Below are 19,845 nucleotides of genomic sequence, written 5' to 3'. Positions count from 1 at the left end.
TAATTATGCAAATTTCGCTGATATTCTTATCTTGATTCTCTTTCGTCCTCTTCCTTTAACCCAACGAATTTCTTAAAAGCTAACTAAAATAAGGCGGGCTGCTAACTTACTTCATCGTGCAATAAATATATTCTTTTATTTAAATAGGATAAACTATCGATTTCGTGCTACAAGTTTAAAAAATTATATTTTTTTTATTAAACATTTTTTTCTCAGTAGAATAACATGTATATTAGTATGAATAAAAATATGTTATTAGGTATCCACCGAAGAAAGTTTTTTTTTATTTTTTTTTTCATATTTCTCCTCTTAATGTAGGAATTGAAATTTTTCTCCGTGTGTGTTGTAATCCGATCATTATCTATTCCAAACGCCGGCGTTTCTTCATTAACCTATCAGCGTCCAATTTGGTGGAGGGCTTCTTCCTTATTGAATCAAATCACTGATAAATAATAAATCACTAATAAATATTTAGGAAATAAACAGAGAGCTTCGACTAAAAGTGTTTGTTAAATAACTATAAACCTCGATGGATTCATTTTGCGATCCGGAAAAACGCCGAAATCGCTTGTACGACGTAACGCAAAAAGTCTGTGAGGTATCGAATGAATTTCAGCGACACCCAAAGACATCGGTTCTAATCATCTCGCACTGCGGATTATTCTATAAGCTGTAAAGTATCTATTCGCACGCCCCGCTCTCGCACCTCCTCGTATATAGCGACATACGATAATAATAATTTTGCACTCGGGGCTCCGCCGCTGGCAGCTGCGACTAATCTCCGTTGCGAAAACGCACCGCAAGTGTCCGCCTTTACCGTGTTAATTTCGACAGACGAACGTACTTGCGCCTTTCGGCACCGCCGCTTCCGTTTGATGCACTTTGAATGCATCCGTTCCCACGTGGAGAGCAGAAGACGAGAGAAGCGATTCCGTGATGCGTCCGCAAGAGAGAGAGAGATCTAATGTCGATCCGTGGCTATAATATACGCAATGACCCGACTCGTCATTAGTCAAGTTCCAATTACGGACCGGTTTCATAATTTCCGCGGCGAGGGTAGTCACCACTCGAAACTACGAATGGCAGGTAATCAGTACCGGTGGGTACCGGTGTGCGTCGTCGTTGCTTTCCAGATCGTTACTCGCGACCGGGAGCTGCTGGGAAATCGAGAAGGGAAACGGAATGAAGTACACGCGCGGAAACGAGCGGAAAAAAGGAAGAATAATGATGTGACGTAACTTTTCGTAATAAAATGTTTCCTTTTCTCCTAAGACGAAGACGAATGTATTTTGCATTTCTCCCATCTAGATTGAGATGGTCCATATATTCATCTGGATAATGATTGAGATAATTTTATCTAGATACCGGCGAACACCGGCCGGGACTTTGACGAGGCTCTCGGGGTAACTCTCGCGTATAACTGAGATACCTCGCGGTTATTACGTTGCATTAAGACGATATCTATCTATATGCGCCCGACGAAACATTGTTACCGGTTACCTAACGAGAAGCGCGCGCAACAAAGCGTACGTAGAGGTGTACGTGGATGGGCGTGCCCGGACGATTGTTTCGGATTTCTCTCCAAAGGGAATCTCTCTCGTCCCGGAGGAAAGTAAACGATCGTGACTCGTGGCCGGCGAGCGTTGCTCCTCTCGGCCCGGATTAAACGATTCCACGGGCCAATCGCTTCCATACACAGCCGTACACGCCGACATCGACGCGGAAATTTCAACGTGCCGTCTGGAAGCAGCCGGAGGATGAGGAGAACACCTCGAGGCTCCGTGCTTCCCCCGAGGCGTAAACTCATCTCGCCGTTAAATTTACCCGCCTGCCGTAAACTCCGATTACCGCGTTATGCTGAAGTCAGCTGACCCGATGCACGCCGGCTCAATCGGGTTTACCAAGCGCGCTCTTCCGATTCAACCGTTCTTTCTTTTTTCTCGCACGCGAGTCTTCGCGATCGTCCTTTCCCGTCGGCCGAAAATCCCGGAATTTTCCCGAAGAAACCGGCTTCTAGAGTCCCGAAGGTGGTAGGATGGATTAATTCCGCTTACGGTGAAGCCGTGCTACGGCTCTCTGCGCATAAGCTTCCTTCAAGATGGGCCGCAGACACAGGGAGATAAGAACGAGGTGACCAATGACCCGGGGCTTCGTGACAGGCGCGCCTCTAGGAAGTTATTCGACATACTCCTTCGTTCAACCCTCACTTCTCTCTCTTTCTTTCTTCCTCACTCGCTCTCTCCTCCTCCCTCTCTAGCCCCGGTCCCTCCGATACTACTTTCTTCGCGCGGGCGAGCGAGCGCGCGCGTGAACTTCCGCGGTTACATCTGGACGCGAGCACGGTCCCTATTATGAGACTGCGCGCGAATCGATGATGTAATTAATGTGAAACTTGGCGCTGCGCTACCGAGCCAGAGCGAAAGTTCCGAAACGTTCCTCGCCATTGAGCTTTCGTTCGATTTACTTGCGGACCAAGCGCGGTATTTATACACGCGTAAACGTTGAAAAATGACACATTTCGCTATTTTCACGCGCTTTTCGCCGGTTTTCGTTTCATTTCAAACGCGTAAGAAACGTACAAGAAGAGCTCCGGCTGAAAGATTCCCGGTGTATCGGCCGGTGATTTCCGGGACACCCTGTAGACGAGTTTCTCGCCGGCTCCTCCGCGACGTCCCGGCGCCGAGCGGCATTGCGAAAGCGGTCCGGCCGGCATACTTGCACGTCACGTGCATATGCCTAAGCGTAATTAGATTAATGCAGCACGAAATTGGATTAAGAAACCGCCCCCGCCGAGGCGCCCGAGGCGGAGCGCGTTTCTCCCCGAAACGCCACGGGGTTAATTAATCTTCGCCGCGGAGCGGGTGGTAAACGACGCGTCACGTACGCCGAGACGGAGCGCGTATAAATCATTTGGAGCGCGCGTCGCGCGGCTTCCGCGCGTAAATTGCGAGCGCTAATCGCGACCGGCCGGTTTCGAGGAGGAGAGAAACCGCCGAGCGGTGGACGGAAACTGTGGAGAAAACGGAACGCCTGGGAACTCGGCGCGAAATCGAGAATTTACGGCGACAACGCGCGAAGCTGTCCGAAGCGGTGCTTAACCGTGGATCCTGGGAATTCATTGTCCAGCTTCCTCCACTCTTCATCGTGATTCCTTCTCGATCCCTGACAAATCGAAATTTCGATCTCCGCATCGGCATGTCGCCACGTTCATTTCCACTGACTCAACCGATGATTGAATTGTCAAATATATGGGGAATAAATATAATTCCCAAAACATGTACGTGTCTTGTATCTTTTATGTAAAATATCTATATTCGTAGGGTCCGTATTAAATAGTTTTCACGTCGTTTTATTAAAGAGAGGGGAAGGTAAATATATCGAATTCTGTTGCGATAAAAAACACTTCCGTGGTGTTTTTGTTTACCTGTTGCTATTTTATTAATCTTCACCAACTTTTCTTTCTCCCTCTTTTTATTATTTTAAAAGATTGATGAATTCGTGAAAAGTCGATAATATTTTACCCGTTACTTCTGATGTAATAACCGAATACTGAATTGAAATTGTGCATCTGCATAGACTATATAAAAGTATATTAAAAAAATATTATTTATTTAAATTCTATTGCAATAAGAAGCGAGTTTCATTTCTGTTCCTTTGTCTATATAACTGGTGACTGTCAAGGCATTCAAGGTGTTACGTGAAATTTACTTGAAAGTAGCCGTTACTTATTTCAACCTGTCCCAAATCAAATATTTAGATTTGAATTTTAAGTTGGACGTGAAACTATTTTCATTATTTCTTCATTAGAATTATTTTTATTATATTGTTACTTTTATTATAATTGAACTGCGATTACAAATAAATCAAGTATATCAAACGACTCTCTCTCTCTCTCTCTTTCAACTAAGAAATTCAAGAATTCTAATGTGAAATTCAGACCCGAGTATGGCACGTGAGATATGTTTCACGTGTAACGAGTGTTAAAACAGGCCGATCGGACGGGCCGACGGATCTCAAACGAATCTCAACGAGAAGCCGATCGCGTTGGTCGACGTCGTCGTGTCGCCGATCGGATTGCGGGACGATTTTTATAGACGGCACGCATTCCCCGGCGAAGTAGTTACGACCGCGATAAAACGGACACGAGGGAGCGCGCGCGCGCAGGCACGCCGTCGTTACGCATATCGATATGTACACGCGATACTCGCGATTAGAAGCGAAGACAATCGGCCGGTGTCGAAACCTCCCTTTGAGGAGACAAAAGGAGCACGACGTCCTCGTCGTCGGTGAAAGCCGCGCGAGCAGCAGCATATAATTCGAGGGCACGCCGATAAATCAGCGAAAGAGAGCGAGAGGGAACGTTGCGACACGGTTCGCCTATCTGTCGGTGGGCGACACATCGTCATTAAGATCGCCGATAAGTGGCTCAATCCGCGCATCCGGTATCGCGATTTTCCCCCTATTTTCGACAGACTTCCCCCTCCTCCTTCTCGGCTCGTTCCTTTTCGATTTCATGCCGGTCGAACTCGCGTGAAATTTCCCTCGCACCAAGTGAATCTACGAAAGTATCTAGATACTCTAATTAGACACATGTAACTAGATATCAAACAGACACTCAGTTGTAAGAACAGAAAGATTTCTGTAAGAGGTTCCTCTCGTTCAATTGCTCTTAGTTAATTGTTCTCAGTCGTCTCGACCGACTTTCCATCTAGTCCTTCTCCAATTACAGGAACCAGTTTTTCTCATCTATACATCCAATTGTGTCTGATATAAAATTGTTCGAAAGCAATCGCGGATGAAAGAGAGAGAGAGAGAGAGAGAGGAAGAGAGCGATAAAGATGTACAGCTCGAACGATTCGGGCAGAAGAAAGAAGTTCTGGCGCGAAGACCGGCTATCGAAGATTGCTGGCCGGTCATTAACCAATTACTCCGATCCACTTGATCGAAGGGCGCTTTTCGAGGGCTTGCGAGGACCGCGTGCCATCGAGCCCGCGCGACATTCTTCGCTCTTTTTCCTCGCTCGACCCTTGACTCGCCCTCTCGGCGGCAGCCACCTTCTGCAAACCATAATAACTTCCTCATGAACGAGCAAGAACGCCACCATCCATCATCCCACGGTTCTCAACCTTCGATAACATCTTTGATTTCCTGACCTAATAAAGAGTTTCTTGCGGGAGATTCTTGCGCTTCTTGCTTCGAAATCCTATCAACGAGGGCTCATCGTCCGTAGATACGGCAAAAAATGAATCCAGTCGAAGAATCTGCCCGACAATGGACGACCCGACACGCTTCGACGGAAGGAAACGAATTTTCTGGTTTTTAACAACCAAATTTGATTTCGATCAGAGACCCGGACTGCAGTCGAAGGAAACCGTAATTTCACGGTTTACCGGCACTTTCATTGTCCAGAAAACCGAAATCGAACTGATCTTTTCGTTCGGTTCGAATTCCTGGTTTCGATAATCAGAAATTCCCGCTTCCTTCGAGCGAATTGTCAGATAAAGATCCGACCAAACTCACTTTCCAATTTTCGCGATTTAACGACGAAATATAGGGCGTGCAATTTCTCTACGATAACATGTGAACGCGTAAGATTCAGTCTCGTGAAATCATCGAGTATCGACTTCTCTTATCGGACTATGCCCGCGACATAAGAATATCAAGATGAAGATGACGGGATCTTGAATGAATCACCGTCCAAATACTTTCGTGCGAGGGACCGTCTCTCTCGCCTCTCGCCATTCGAAGTAACTTCCTTAAAATTCCGCCGCGATCGCTCTCAACGTCTCAATAATTGCTAATTGGAGGGTGAACCGTCTTTAAAAACTGGTCGCACGTCGTCCATCTCGGATCAACTTGTCAGCCGGCGGGTTGTAACACGGGACCTCGAACTTCCCTCTTTCTCTCCTTATTTCTTCCCTCCCCGCGAACGACTTGCCTACGAATCTCTTTTAAATGCGTGTACTTCTTCCTTTCTCAGTCATTTCGAGCACTGAAAACGACAAGAGCGTTTACTTAGACGATAATTTTCATGAAAAAAAAAAAAAATGAAAAACTCATGGCATTATCGTTCCTTCTAATTGGACGACTAACTGACGCGACAATGCGCGACCTCACTTATTTGCTCAGTAAAAACTCTCCCGTAGTCGATTTCTAAAATGGAGAAAAATAAATAATAAAAAAAATAAATAAATAAATAAACAAACTAATAAAAATGATAAAATAATAAAAATAATAAATGATAAATAAATGAATAAACAACAAATAAAAAAAAAAACAATAAAAATAATAGTAAATAAATACTGAAACAAAAAAAATAAATCTCCCGGACTCACAAAAACAAGACTTCCCCCCTCTCTCTCCCTCGCTTGCACGAATGAAAATCTGCCGCTCGGAACCGACATTAAACCACATTCATGACCGGATCACATCCGTATCTCCCGTATTACCCGTTGAACCCGTATACATTTCGCGTCTCTCTCGCCGCCTTGCCCTTTGCTGCGTTGCGACGTCTTCATCGGGGCGGCGATGATCGTGCAATCTTTTCACGTCTGTCTCCTCCCGGGCCGCTTTCGCCGAATGAGCACCGCTTGCAGGGACGAGTACAAATTAATATTAAATTGAATTATAATGACAGTGTTTACTGAGGGGCAACGCACAGCCTCGCTCGCTCGCGCGCGCTGCAGCCGCTATTCGCGATAGATGAACCCGCTGCAACCGCTCGTCTCGTCATATTTTATGCAATATACATTAACACTGCCATGCCGTGCGTTCGTTAGGCACGTTTACGCGTTAAGCTGGAACGTTAAGAGAGAACGCATCGGCCGTGTGTGTCTCTCCCGTCTCGTGGTTGCCGGGCGGTCACACGCGGAAGAACGCGATTATCAGCCGACGGCATCGCGCAGAGGAAACGTCCAAATTTTCACCCTGTGTTAGACCTTTAATTCTACAACACAGTAGGAGTGAAGATAGTAAAATAGATTCCATTTCAATTCTAATAATATAATATAACTCCTGCTTTGACCCCGATGATGTCTGAAGTTTCCGTCTTCGCTGTTTTAGCGTTGAAAATAGGACGATGAAGGGTAGCATCGGAATTCAGTCGGTAGAATGAAAGGTTCGATGGAGAAGTTACAAAGTATCAATATCGTCGAAGTACACGCGGATTCATCATGTGCACTCGCAGCTGAAACCGAGCGGAGGAACCTCCAGCAGGAATCATTCCGCTTCTCCAACCGGGATTTTCGTCCGTCTCCCGGGTAAGAAAGAATCCACTCGCAGCAACTTGTTTTTCGCGCTGTTAAAATTCACATCGTTTCCAACATTTTCCATTCCCGTCCGTCCCGCTTCGCGCCACCATCGGACGGCAAGCGCGCGTCTCCGCTCGAGATCCGCCGCGATTACGCAGCCGGCGAGCTCGCTGACAACGCTCCCCGGATCGACTGATTAATTAGCGCTTAATAAGCTCATTACGCTATCGCCTAATACGAGAGAGGCGATACAGGAATACCGGCTACCGTAATTATGTAGCAGAATCGCGCGCGCGCGTATTCATTCGCGGCGCGCGCGAGATTTATGGTGTATCGCCGTGGTGCTTATTACACAACGAGCGTGCGATGGCACGCAAGTGCGTAAATCGCCCACGGGCCATCTTTTTCCCGCGAGCGCGCCACCGTAAATAATTACGCGCGCGTTTCCCGGGATTAATCGCGCGCGCGGCTTAAACGAGAACACCGGTTCACCTTGATCCTGAAATTTATTAATGGTATGGGCGCATTGTGCGTGCACCAACGGGAGAGCACGACGACGAGAGAGGGAGAGAGAGAGAGAACACTTGCTCACGGGGAAAGATATCGCGTACGGTTCATTGAGTTATGGCATCGCGAAAGCCAAGGGTGGGTACCCGCCGGCGGGAACACGGAGGATTTAATCACCCCGACCGCCGATCCATGCGTGTGTGTGTGTGTGTGTGCAAGCGGGGCTCCTCCTTAAGGACACGTATTAATTCATTATCGTAATTGTCCAGGAACGATTCTGAAAGCAGCCGCGGAATACAGTGTAATACGCGTGTGTTATCGGCCGCTGTATTAGTCGCTGCTCCCGCGGTGTGTCCGGAATGCGGAGGATAGCGAGTTCCTTCTCGTTGGTATTTGTAGGGCACCAGCGTGGAACTATCGTTGTTTTAATCGCGAATCCTCGATATCGGGCCGCGATCTCGAACGACGATTTACGTTTCGCGCTCGCGCACGCGCGCGATTAACGATTGACTCTCGCGAATCATCGCGCGCGCGGAAATCTATCGCGCGATCTTGCCGATTCGTTGTCGCGCCTCAACTCCTCCCGTGCCTCTCTCTCTCTCTCTCTCTCTCTCTCTTTCTCTCGGGCACTTCCATATGTAAATTAGCGGCACTATTTGCGTGTGAAGAAGAAGAACGAGGCCGCGTGTGGAAGTGAGAGTTTCGATCCCGTCGGAGAACGCGGGGAGAGGAAATAGTTTCCAGCAGACTTTGCGTGTTTCGTCATCTTTGAAATAGAACTTGGAGATACAGTATCGATATAGTATCGATACATAGGGTTTCCCCCCCGGAAAAGTAAGGTTCTCCTCCACTCGTTGCGGGGGGAAACCCTGTTTCTCCGGGAGGAATTCTTGTTTCCACGTGTATCGTTACTTTATCGTAGAGCTGGACGATACAGTATCGATATTGTATCGCCCGATTCTACCGTATCGCCCGATTCTACCTTGGAGATGGAATGGAATGTATTTGCCGACAAGATTGTACATTTTCTCCCGATTGTTTCATAATTATTCCCTTCTCCCCGGGATTCGACTTCGACGTCAACCCTGACACGCCCTTCGTGGTCACACGAGACAGAGAGAGAGAGAGAGAGAGAGTTCATCATGGCTTAACTCAAAGGTCAAGCTACAGACATCTATAATATACTAGATTGTGAACCTGGGCTCTCTAAACGTACCGGTATGTAATGTACACTTACACATGACATAATAACCGGTTGGAATTTGTCGTCCGCTCAATGTTACGAGGTTATATTGTTACACACGAATCAAAATCGAATGAAGTGAAAGTATTATTCTCCAAATAAATATTAAATAACAGTAACATACCAACGTTATAATTTTTACATGCCAGTTTACAACGTAACACAATGCAATACGTAGAAGTCACTAATGAGAGTTACAGAATTAAATGGGAAATCATAATATTTACGTAATATTACTGTTATTTAATGTTTCCGGCGGAGACTTATTACAATTATTCTACAGATCTCTCTCGAGTATCTTAGTTAAACAGGTAATAAATTCAAAGTCGTGTTCAGATAACTGCTGTTAGCACGCACAATTCATTTTATTCACAGGACAAATTATAATTTTGCAATACCAAGTGAACGCAGTCAAAGCCACTTTGTGCGAAAAGGTTGTCACGTCATAAAAAAAAAAGTTATACAACTTACATTTAGCTGACACTTCACGTTACTTTTACACACTGGCAACACGTCTGTGTTTCTCTTAGTGTCTCATAGGCGTAGGAGTGCAACAACCTGAATCGATTACCAAGTCCCTCCGCCTTCCTTTAAGCGAATCGTTTTTGGCTACATTTTATCTAGGGAATAAATGACGAGGTTCGCGGTCTAGTCTATTATAGATGTCTGCGGGTTAAGCTCGGCGCGCGCAAAGTCACTACGTACGCGACGGTGTACGACGAAGGAACAATCGTATAATTTCTCTTTCAAGCAGAAATATCAGACAGCACAAGGCTCGCGCCGACACGTCCGCCTGTAACGACCGTCTGGGGTGACACGCGATCGGCTGACTCTCGAAAGCAAAGCGAGGCCGGGCAAGGCTAAGCTGAACGGAGCGCTGAACGGTACGCGCGAGTTGACGAGTTGAAAGGTAAAAAGAAGGCGTTCGCAAGAGAGAGAGAGAGAGAGAAAGAGAGAGCCGCGAGCGAGGGACAGAAACGGGGAGAGAAAGAGCATTTCGCTTTCAAGCCTATTTCATAACAAAGCCGCAGACCTCGCTCTGTGCAGAACTGTGCGGAGTCTGCGGTCGGCGAGGGAGTAGAAAAAGATGATGGAAAGGCAGGGGGGGGGAGGAGGGAGAGAGAAGAAAAAAAAAAGAAGATCGGCCTGCACCGTTGTGGCGTGTATTACGTTTGTAGAATTGTAGTCCTCGACCTCGCGCCTCTCTTCTTCTTCCCGCTTATTCCCTCCTTGTTCGCTCATAAAATCCCATGTTCCCATCTCGGACCTTTACACCGGCATTTCTTTTTCCACCACTTGTTTGCGCGCACCAGCGAAAAATACGCACGACTGTTTCGCTTTCGGTCGCGAACAATCGTTCCAAACGGTATCGCCGCACAATTTCCCTCGCTCACACGTTACTTCACGCGTGGCTAATTCTTCCCAGATTTCACGTGTCTGGAAAAAAGTTTAAATTCGCAGGAAGTTTTTCAAGCGACGATCATCGATATCGATGCAATTTTTCTGTCGGATGCATTTTTCCTTCACCTTCATATTTCAAACATTGCTTCATCCTGCATGGATTTCGTTTAGATACTTTTATTTACGTCGCGTTTTGATTTAATTCGAAGAATTTCCCCCGCCGGGAATTAATGGGCTGTTTAATGTAAAGAAAGAACGGGACATGACGGAAGGAAGTTCCGGGCGTTCCTTCCGCTTCGGGTTGTTTTCCATCGGAGCGCGAACAGAGATTTCCTCATCATAGACCGATTTCATGACGGCGCGGCGCAAGAAGTCGCTCCCGTTCCTCTCGAGTTGAGATCTAAACGGCGCAACGATAGGAGGGAACACAAACCAGTCTCGAGTGTCTCGCTCGAACGATCGAAAATAAACACGATTACGTTCACCGAGGAGACATAGTGTTTGTTAATTGCTCTGTACCTAACGAGCGAGCCGCAAGAAATCGCGGGATACTTCGTTGTCGGGTTTCTCGGAATGAAAAATAGCGGGACGAGTCGCGGTGTCGTCGCGCGAATCGCTTGGGATCTCGTAGAACGCGAGGACTTTCCGCGCGGATCCGCGCGATTTCGAGTGAGACAACTCCCTCTGAAGTTCCATTCAACGATACTCTCTTTGAAACGATATATCCTTCGTTAAGACATATTTTATAAGAGTGCACACTGATAAATATTGCCCAAAAATAGAACATATTTTCTCGATAGGTGCTAATAACACGTTCATCTGAATTCTTTCATCCGAATATAATGGAATTTTATTTAAACAGAATTGCCGCCATAGAAAGCTACAAATTTAAGAAAATGTGTATTCTTTTCATATGAGAAGAAAATATTTCTCAGTATAAAAAATATGCACGGAGAAAACTAACTTTTACCGCTGCTGCGGAACCGTCGTTGCTGCTGCATATCCATTGCGACAGCAATAAAATTTAGTCAGCGTGACAAAATTAGCGGATTATTCGTAATCGGAGCGAAAACGGCTTTTGTTGCCAGGATAGGAAATATTCTACCGAGTGAATCTGTCCTCAGGATAATTCGCTATTAGAACAGAATAGTGTTTTCCTACATTTACGAATATCTTCTTACAGCAAAATAACGTGTTCGACTCAGCGAAATAATCCAGAGTCCCTATAGTAACTGACTGAGATTTTGTCGCGACAGCATAAAATCTGCTGTGCCGGCAAATTATTTTTCACCATGAATATCGATGTAAGCAAGAATATTATAGATATCCACCGAATATTTTTTTTTATTTTTCAGACATTTTTTCCTCTCTCAGTGCGCTAAGAAAAAGAAATTTAAATCTTGCAAGGTCGATGCTTTTCGTGACACTTCTTCAATATTGATTGGTTAGACAAAAGTTTCACTGTGACGACGGAATATATATTTTTGTGAAATACATCCAAGTTTTCTTATTAATTAATTTATTTCCTAGTAATAAGATTTTATTTTACCGCATTTAAATAAACCTTATATTTCGCGAATAAATTGTTAAGTCTTTTTTTTCGTATCGTTTTTGTTTTTCGACGATACGTATATTTAAATCGCACACGAGCGCGCATACCCACGCTCGCACATGACACATATCACACACACACACACACACACGCGCGCGCGCATACTGTGAATTTCTGACGAGATGCGTGCCGTTATACGCGAGAATTTCCGCGTCTCGAGCGATATTACTGGTGATGTTATCGCGATTGGAAATTACATACGTCCTATATTTACACATTTGCGCTTTATCAATCTACACGGTGCCCGATCCCTTTCGCCGGTCTATTGAAACTGCTGTGTGCGCGACGCGGCCACGTACTTTCCAAGGCGCGTTCTAAATGCAGGAAACGCCGTGTAAAGTAAGCCGCTTGTGACATTTATGCGTTGCAACACATTATATTCCGTATTACACCGCGCTATTACCGTGAACGCCAATGAGACGCGCGTGTCTCGGCCGATACGTAACGCTGAACGTGTTGTATCGGCATCGTTCACCGTGAACTCCCCCGAGTTCGCGAGCGGAAAAACTTTCCTGTCAAAGTCAGCATGGAAGATTTATGGAACACGAAGTCGATATTCGCAATTCGACCGATTAATAACGACGGATAGAATATCGTTATTTACGATCCGCCGGCGCTAATCTCGAAAAGACCGATGTAACTTTCCGTCACATCTTTATATCCTGTCCTTTGAATGTATAACCGTTTCTCCCGGAGTGCCTGTTTTCAAGCCTTATTATTATTATTTATTAAAAATACTTATAATGTTACACGATTCGTGTTGACGTGGAAATACCCGAATCGAAGTGTCGTGTAATTTTCCCTCGATGTAGAATAAAATATTCTTGAATAAAAAAAGGAGAATAAAAACGTCGGCTGAAGGATGCGTGTAACGTTGCGCCGCGACGCGCGGTGAGAAAGACAACGATTTCGTCCGACTTCGGAGGAGATGACGAACGTGATCGAGCATCCGGCGTCAGTCGCCCGCGGCACCGGGCGATCGATTATACGGCGGAAAAATTGGGTCACACGCACGAGGCGAAGCGCGAATGGACGGCAAAAATGCGCATAATGCACACCTGAACGCGGTCTAATGACACGAGGGGAAGGGGGCGGAGGGACATCGACACCCAGTCGTTACTTCGGATCTCGAATGTGGCGATGGCGCCATACGGTACTATTCGCTACTGTCCTAATGGATTATTAATGTTAATGCCGCTCGGAATGAGAAGGGAGACGCGAAATTGCACGTTCTAAGCGCATACACTCCCCGAGGCGTCCTCCGTAATTCGCGCGTATCGGCGACGTTACGGATTTCGTTCTGAGTCGGATTACTCCCCGCGCGCGCGCGAGAGAGGGAGGGAGATCTCGTGCTCCCCGATGCAAAGAAACCACGCAAGAGATCGAGGAAAGTCTTCCTCGGCTCGACGTGTTCCGCGCGTTTCACGGTCCGATTCTCATCTCGATCGCGTGGACCCTCTCGGCCGAACGCGCTCGGCCGGACGAATTCGTAAGCTTGCATGCAAAAAAACGAGGAAGTCGCCAGGCCAATTAAGGACACGCTAACACGGAGCTCCGAAAACAGAGAGAGGCCCGTCTCTCTTGCCACTGTCACTTTACACTCCGTCCGTCGCGTCATTTTTTCACGCGCGATCCCACTTTTACACGTCGTCAAATTTCTCCGTTCAAATATCAAATACAGTTACAGTTCACTCGCGCATTTTACTGTGCATTTTATTATTATTATTATTATCCCATTTTGCGTGAGACCGATTCATAGCGTTGGTCAAATCTTATAATGCGTACCGTGGCTTCAAGACGTCGTCGCGAAGTTTGTTTCGCGGATGACCGATCCGTTCTTACTTCTTTTCTCGTCCTACGGCTCTCGGTTACTTCGCATTCTTCGCGAGTGCATCTTATCGTTCCGTTCATCCTTTCGGTTCGGATACACGCCTGTCTTTCCCGACGCTCGTCGTGGGAAAGCCGCAAAGAATCCACCTGCGCTCGGATCGGATGTAACCGAACGAGCGCGAGCGATGATATCGGGCCGAGACGTTCGGTCGTCCAAACGGATACGGTCTGCCGTGGAATCTTTGTTGCCATGGAAGAATGCTCGGGGAAAAGAGAGAGAGAGAGAGAGAGAGGGGGAGAAAGAGAGACCGGAGAAGTAGAAATTCTCCACGTGGTAACAATGCGCTCTCGCGGCTAATTGCTCGTGTTGGTCGCTGATGAGCCGCGGGTGGAACGTTTGAAGAATCACATCCCCCGGGGAATTCTAAGCGGATTTCGTAGGAGTGGGAATAGAAAAAGCTAGATATTCAAGGGCGAGAAACTTGAGGGACGTAACAACAGGGGAGGCAGTGAGAGCTTTGATAAGAATAAGATGCGGAAATATGGAAGGAGGTAACGAATATCGGGTGGGGGGTAGGGGAAGAGTTTCAAGGGGGAAAAGGATGAAGAAAAGAAATGGTGAAAGTATAAAATAAATGAGATAGCTGAAGTGTGAAAGTCAGACGGGGTTTATTATTCGCTCGGGTCCTTAATTGAAAAAGACCCGGAGGCGGTCTCACCGATCTTGACGATCAGGGGAGACGGTCTCGCGATGGTCACCGGGTGATCGGTCGGCTCGCGACCGAAGGCTTCCTCCAGGCGGAGGAAGAGCGTTGATCTCCGGACTCCCCGCTGTTCGCGTATCCTCGCGCGCACGAGCACGTCTCCCGAGTTACAATATGCGTGGTGATATTGAATTCGCTTCGTCCGATGTACGAATACACGTTAACGGGGGTATCGACGTCGTCGTCGAGACGGGGAACGCAGCGAGCCGGCGACGTCGTTTGTTTTCCGATTTCCGAAGATGCTATCGTTCGAGGCGGAAATTCCAGCCGTCCGACCGAGTCGTCTCCGAGTTGGGGAAAGGGGAATATTCAAAAAGAAGCACGTAGCGGAAAAAGAAGGGAAGAAGAGGTACAGCGGAATGTCTCCCTCCTCCACGTGCTTCATATCTCAATCCATCGATGCGTGTACGATCGTCCCGTACTTCCTCCCTCTCGCCGGAACGGTCCTCCTCCCCGACTTCGCCGCAGACAATGGCCACATCACCGGCCGACCCATCCATCATGCGCGGCGCATCTGAACGAAGCGACGACGATATCATCTAGCTCGACCAGCGGCAGCAGACTGATGTATTCCTTCTCGTGCGAAACACAAAGCCGTAACGGAGCCGATCTGCACCCTTCCTCGAGCCAAGTCGGTCCCCCCGGTCTCTCGAGTCTCAAACTTCAGGGGGATCGGGCCAAGTCGGCCCGAGGATCATCATGTTGGCCATTCGTTTCGTCGATGTGTTCATTGCAAGAGAAACAACGTGGGGGTCACAAGATATTTCTTCTCTCAGAACGTAGGTGACGAACAGATTTTCGAGATTTCTCTTCTACCATTTCATGATAAACAGTAAAAAAAATGCTTCCTCTGAACTTCATTTTTACCAGCAATGTACAGGATGTCCCAAATTAATCTCGGTTTTGGAACACCCTGTATATGAAAATATGAAAATATTTCAGAATATAAGTCTCGAATTGGTATTAATTGTTCTTTTTCGCGCGAGTAATAAACATTTTGCAATTTCTCTTTCAATGTGTTCATTTTTTGATAAACACATGAATGTAAAATAATTAAGTTTAATGATGATAACAATAATAATAAATGAAATAAATCCTTGAAACTTCGACCAGTTTGACCCGATCCGTTTTACTCCCCCAATCAGCCTGACTCACTGACGACGAATAAATAAAAGATAGAGAAAGAGAGAGAATTATAACGCTTTATTTGCATAGCGCTCTGAGAGTCCCCTCAAGCGAGAAAACGCACACAATATGAAATATTACGTAATTGTAAAAGTAGAAGTACAAATAGATGGCATTACAATTGATATTACTGACCAGTGGAAGATAATAAAAATAACAGGTCTTTAAATTGACCGAAACCAACATACAAGCTAAGATCTGCAAAAAGACCCATACTCATATCCTAACAATAAAAGTAGTAATTTTCAAGTGGAAAAAGATTCCTGCGGCAAAAAATTGTAGAGGTTTGACTAGAAAATGTTAAAGAAAGAGAGAGAGAGAGAGAGAGAGAGGATCGATTCGAGCGCCCAAACGGGGCGCGCGCGATCGAACCCCCGCAGATCTCCCCCGCTGGGGAATCCCGGAGCACCGAGTGCAGGACGGCGGAGGACAGCGCGTTGCCCCTTCATCCTTTCGTCGTCGTCGTCGTCGTCGTCGCGGTGGCGATAATGCTAATGCCGCTACGCGCTACGGTGACTTCGCCCCGGCGAGGAGGTTCGAGATGTAAAAACGAGAAACACGAAGAAGGCGCTCACAGCGCGAATCTAAATATAACTACGACGCGAGAGAGGCGCCGCGTTCCTCCCCGCGAGAGAGCCTCCTGGCGGTCTTCCGTTGGCTAACCGCGATCCCCCGTGCACTTCTCGAGAACCACCTCTGCCCCGAGAAGAAGGACGAGCGCCGGAGGCGGCCCGAGGGGGACTTCGACCGGTCAAAGGTGCAGCCGCGCTATACCGTTCGCGTTCCATCCGACCGGCCGCTCTCTCGTCGACCTGGCCGTTCTGAATGTCCTCCTCGCGTTTGCATACTCGATGAAAGACGCGCTTCTGTTCCTCCCGTCTCGTTTGCTACCGCCGTCGGTCTGGAATTCGCGATCGAATCCGAGAATCGCAGCGCGAAATTCACTTAAAGACCGCCGAGCGAGACGTCCTCTTCGTATCCTTCGTGCCAAATTAGGATGCTCTGCAGTTAGTGTTAGTTAGTTAGACAGTTGATTCGAATGTCGGATTTTCAGCGGTGTCGTTAAAGGAATCTTGATAAGATTGCTATTCACTGAAAAAAATCCCTTCCTGTAACTTTATTCAATTATCTGAATAATGAATGTTAATTTCGGACGAAATTAAGCGAAATATACGGAACAAACATGGAGATTGATTTTCTTTATTTTACCTCTTAATGCTTTATTTATACGTCAGTTGATTTGTAATAAAGGTGTATATGTATAATTAGTTATTATTTTCATCCTACGGTGAACTTTAATTCTACAACACGGTAGAAGCTGAGATAGCGAAATAGGTTCGATTCTAATGATAGAATTGACTCTATTTTGGTCACGACGGTGCCTGAAGTTGCCACTTTTGCTGCTTCAAGCGTCAAAATAGTTTGTTTTGTTGAATACTCATATGAATCTGTAAAATGAAAGATCTAAGAAAGAAATGAAGGCGATCGTTTCGTAAAACTATATTCTTAGGAATCCTTTTAAATTTTAAATTCAACACCATTACTAAATAGTAATCCTAGAGTCCCTTTAACGAGGGCGATGAAAATTCGAATCAACTATTTACCCACCCACGGCATCGGAATTTCGACTCGTACCGGCCGAATTTCTGCGATTTCACGACGGCTGGACGGCGGAACGTCGTCGTCGGGACTAATTGCGCACAATCGCGAGAACGCCGCGAATAAATTACACCGCGTTCATTGCCACCACGTGGGTGTCCGGGCCCGCTGAATCCGCCGGTATTATCGCACTTAACGCCGCCATATGCTAATTTTTCTCCCCTCGAGTCTGCCGAGTCTTATTTTCGACGGCGCTCGTCGACTATACGAGCGCAACGCGCTCGACGACGACATACTATTTTACTTGTCTCCCCGGTCGCCCGGTAATTATAGTAGTTACCGGCGAGGGGAGAGAGGACGCGGATTTTTCGCGCGGGGTGTTGGGTCTAAACGAAAATGGCTGGCGTAGTCCGCACTGTTTACCATATTAATTGCAGGCGAACGCGGCGATATAGTCGAGCGCGCTCGTTGCTGATGGCGATTTGTCTCTCACGCCGAAAAAGGAGGAGGAAAGGAGGTAAATCGAGAACGGTCGACTGCTTCTTTTATCGATCACCCCATATCCTGCGAGATCGCTCGACGGGGTTATTAACTTCGATTAGCGTCAATTACTTTGTCGCACTGCAATCACTCGCAAACTACGCGCAACGCCGCGCGACCGTCCGCGGAACGAGAACGTGAGAGAGAGAGAGAGAGAGAGAAAGTGCATGCGTGTGTGCGTGTGTATGTGTGTAATCCCGCTGGCAGCCGCGTCCTTGATACGTGACAAAGAAGACGAGCGCGGGACAGTCCGTCTATTGTCCATCGGCAGTTAGGTGTTCTCGCGAAAGGGCGGCCCGCGCTTTTAATTCGTGCGAAGCCAAACCGGTGAGAAAAATACGACACCCGGGAGGGGGGAAGACCGGCCGACGGGATTTCTTTCGGAGGGAGAGAGAGAGAGAGAGAGAAACCGATCGAGGAATGCGAAAAGACGAAAATATATCCCTGTAAAATATACGACCGCTTCCTACCCCTGTTAACCCCGACGGTTATTCCCTATCGCGGCTGATAACCCGCTCTTCTCTGGTGATCGCTTATCGAGAGGGGGGGGAAGGGTCTCATTAGAAGAGACGCTTTTTTCCACTGTTTCTTTCTTTTTTGAGGGGAGGGAGGATTTACGCACGTGGCCATTATTGCCTTGCCATATTTCTCCCCACGACCGTGCGTGATAGGACTCGGCTTGATCGATCAAGCTCGGAGCGGGTCGATCCTGCCGGCCCGATCTCGCCGTGTTCTTGACTTTTCCATCGCGTCGGCTGCGAGGAAGCGCCCGAGAGCGAGCGAGCGAGTGATAGAGAAAGGGAGACAGCGAGAGAGAGAGAGAGAGAGAGAGGGAGGGAGAAGATGAAAAGTGGAAGGAGGCAGGGAGCCTAAGGAGCGTATTTTACGATCGAATCGATTATCCACGGCGCTGCACGTGGGCAACGTTCGACAACAACGTGCGTATGTCAAACGGCGCGTGTCAAGGTCCTCGACAAGGGACTGGAACTGTACGCGGATTTAGTTACGGCCCGTTGTTGTTGCCGTCGCGCGCAGTTTCGTCTTCTCTCCACCTCGCAATAATTCATCGCGGCGCGTCCACGATCGCCGTTAAATCCCCGAGTCCGGGTCGTATACGGCGACATGGAGAGAGAGAGAGAGAGAGAGAGCGGGGTGCAGCTGTGCGCTTAATCGCGCCGATTACGCACCGATCGTTCGAAATCTATTCGCTACAGAGGACTTCATTAATGGCAGTCCTACTCCGGATGGGCGACATTAGGAGTGTCCAGTCGATCCGCCGAATAACAGTCGCAACGCAACGAATATTCGAACACGTGATTGGAAATTTTTGATGTCGTNTAAAAAAAAAAGGGGGGGGGGGGTAGAAAAATTGGAATTCGTGAAAATTCTACCGGCGTAGGAATTAATCGAATACGGACGACCCTTTCGCGTGTTATTTGCAAAATGGGACTTTCCTGCTAAGTCTCACCCGTTCTACTTGCGCACGTGGACCGAGATTAATTTGGGACACCCGGTATAACGGTATAAACATGCCGCATTTCGTGTTCGATTAACTGCCATACCTGCGGTAACGAGTAAAATCTCAGTGACTTCCAACGAGTCGAAATCTTTCCGCCTGTACGATTTGCTCGTTCGCGCGCTGTCAATGCGCGTAAAGAATGTGCGCGACGTGTGAAGAGTCGCTCCGGAGGAGAGGGGACAGGGCGGCGAGATTGAGAGAGAATAAAATCAGATTACGTTCCTCGCGGGATTAAGAGCGACGTAATGGCACGATACCGTCGCGTGCAAAACAATTTGTACGGACTTTTCCGCAGGCAGGCTCTCTCATTACGCGACGGGGAGGGAAAAAGGGGGTGGAAGACAGGCGCGCGCGTTCCCTCACCGTAATTACCTTTCAGTTCAGTTCGCGTGAAA

The sequence above is a fragment of the Dinoponera quadriceps genome, unplaced genomic scaffold, assembly GCF_001313825.1.
Source record: "Dinoponera quadriceps isolate SergipeBrazil2010 unplaced genomic scaffold, ASM131382v1 scaffold1692, whole genome shotgun sequence".
In the NCBI taxonomy this organism is placed as follows: Eukaryota; Metazoa; Arthropoda; class Insecta; order Hymenoptera; family Formicidae; genus Dinoponera; species Dinoponera quadriceps.
This window is presented reverse-complemented; position numbering follows the sequence as displayed.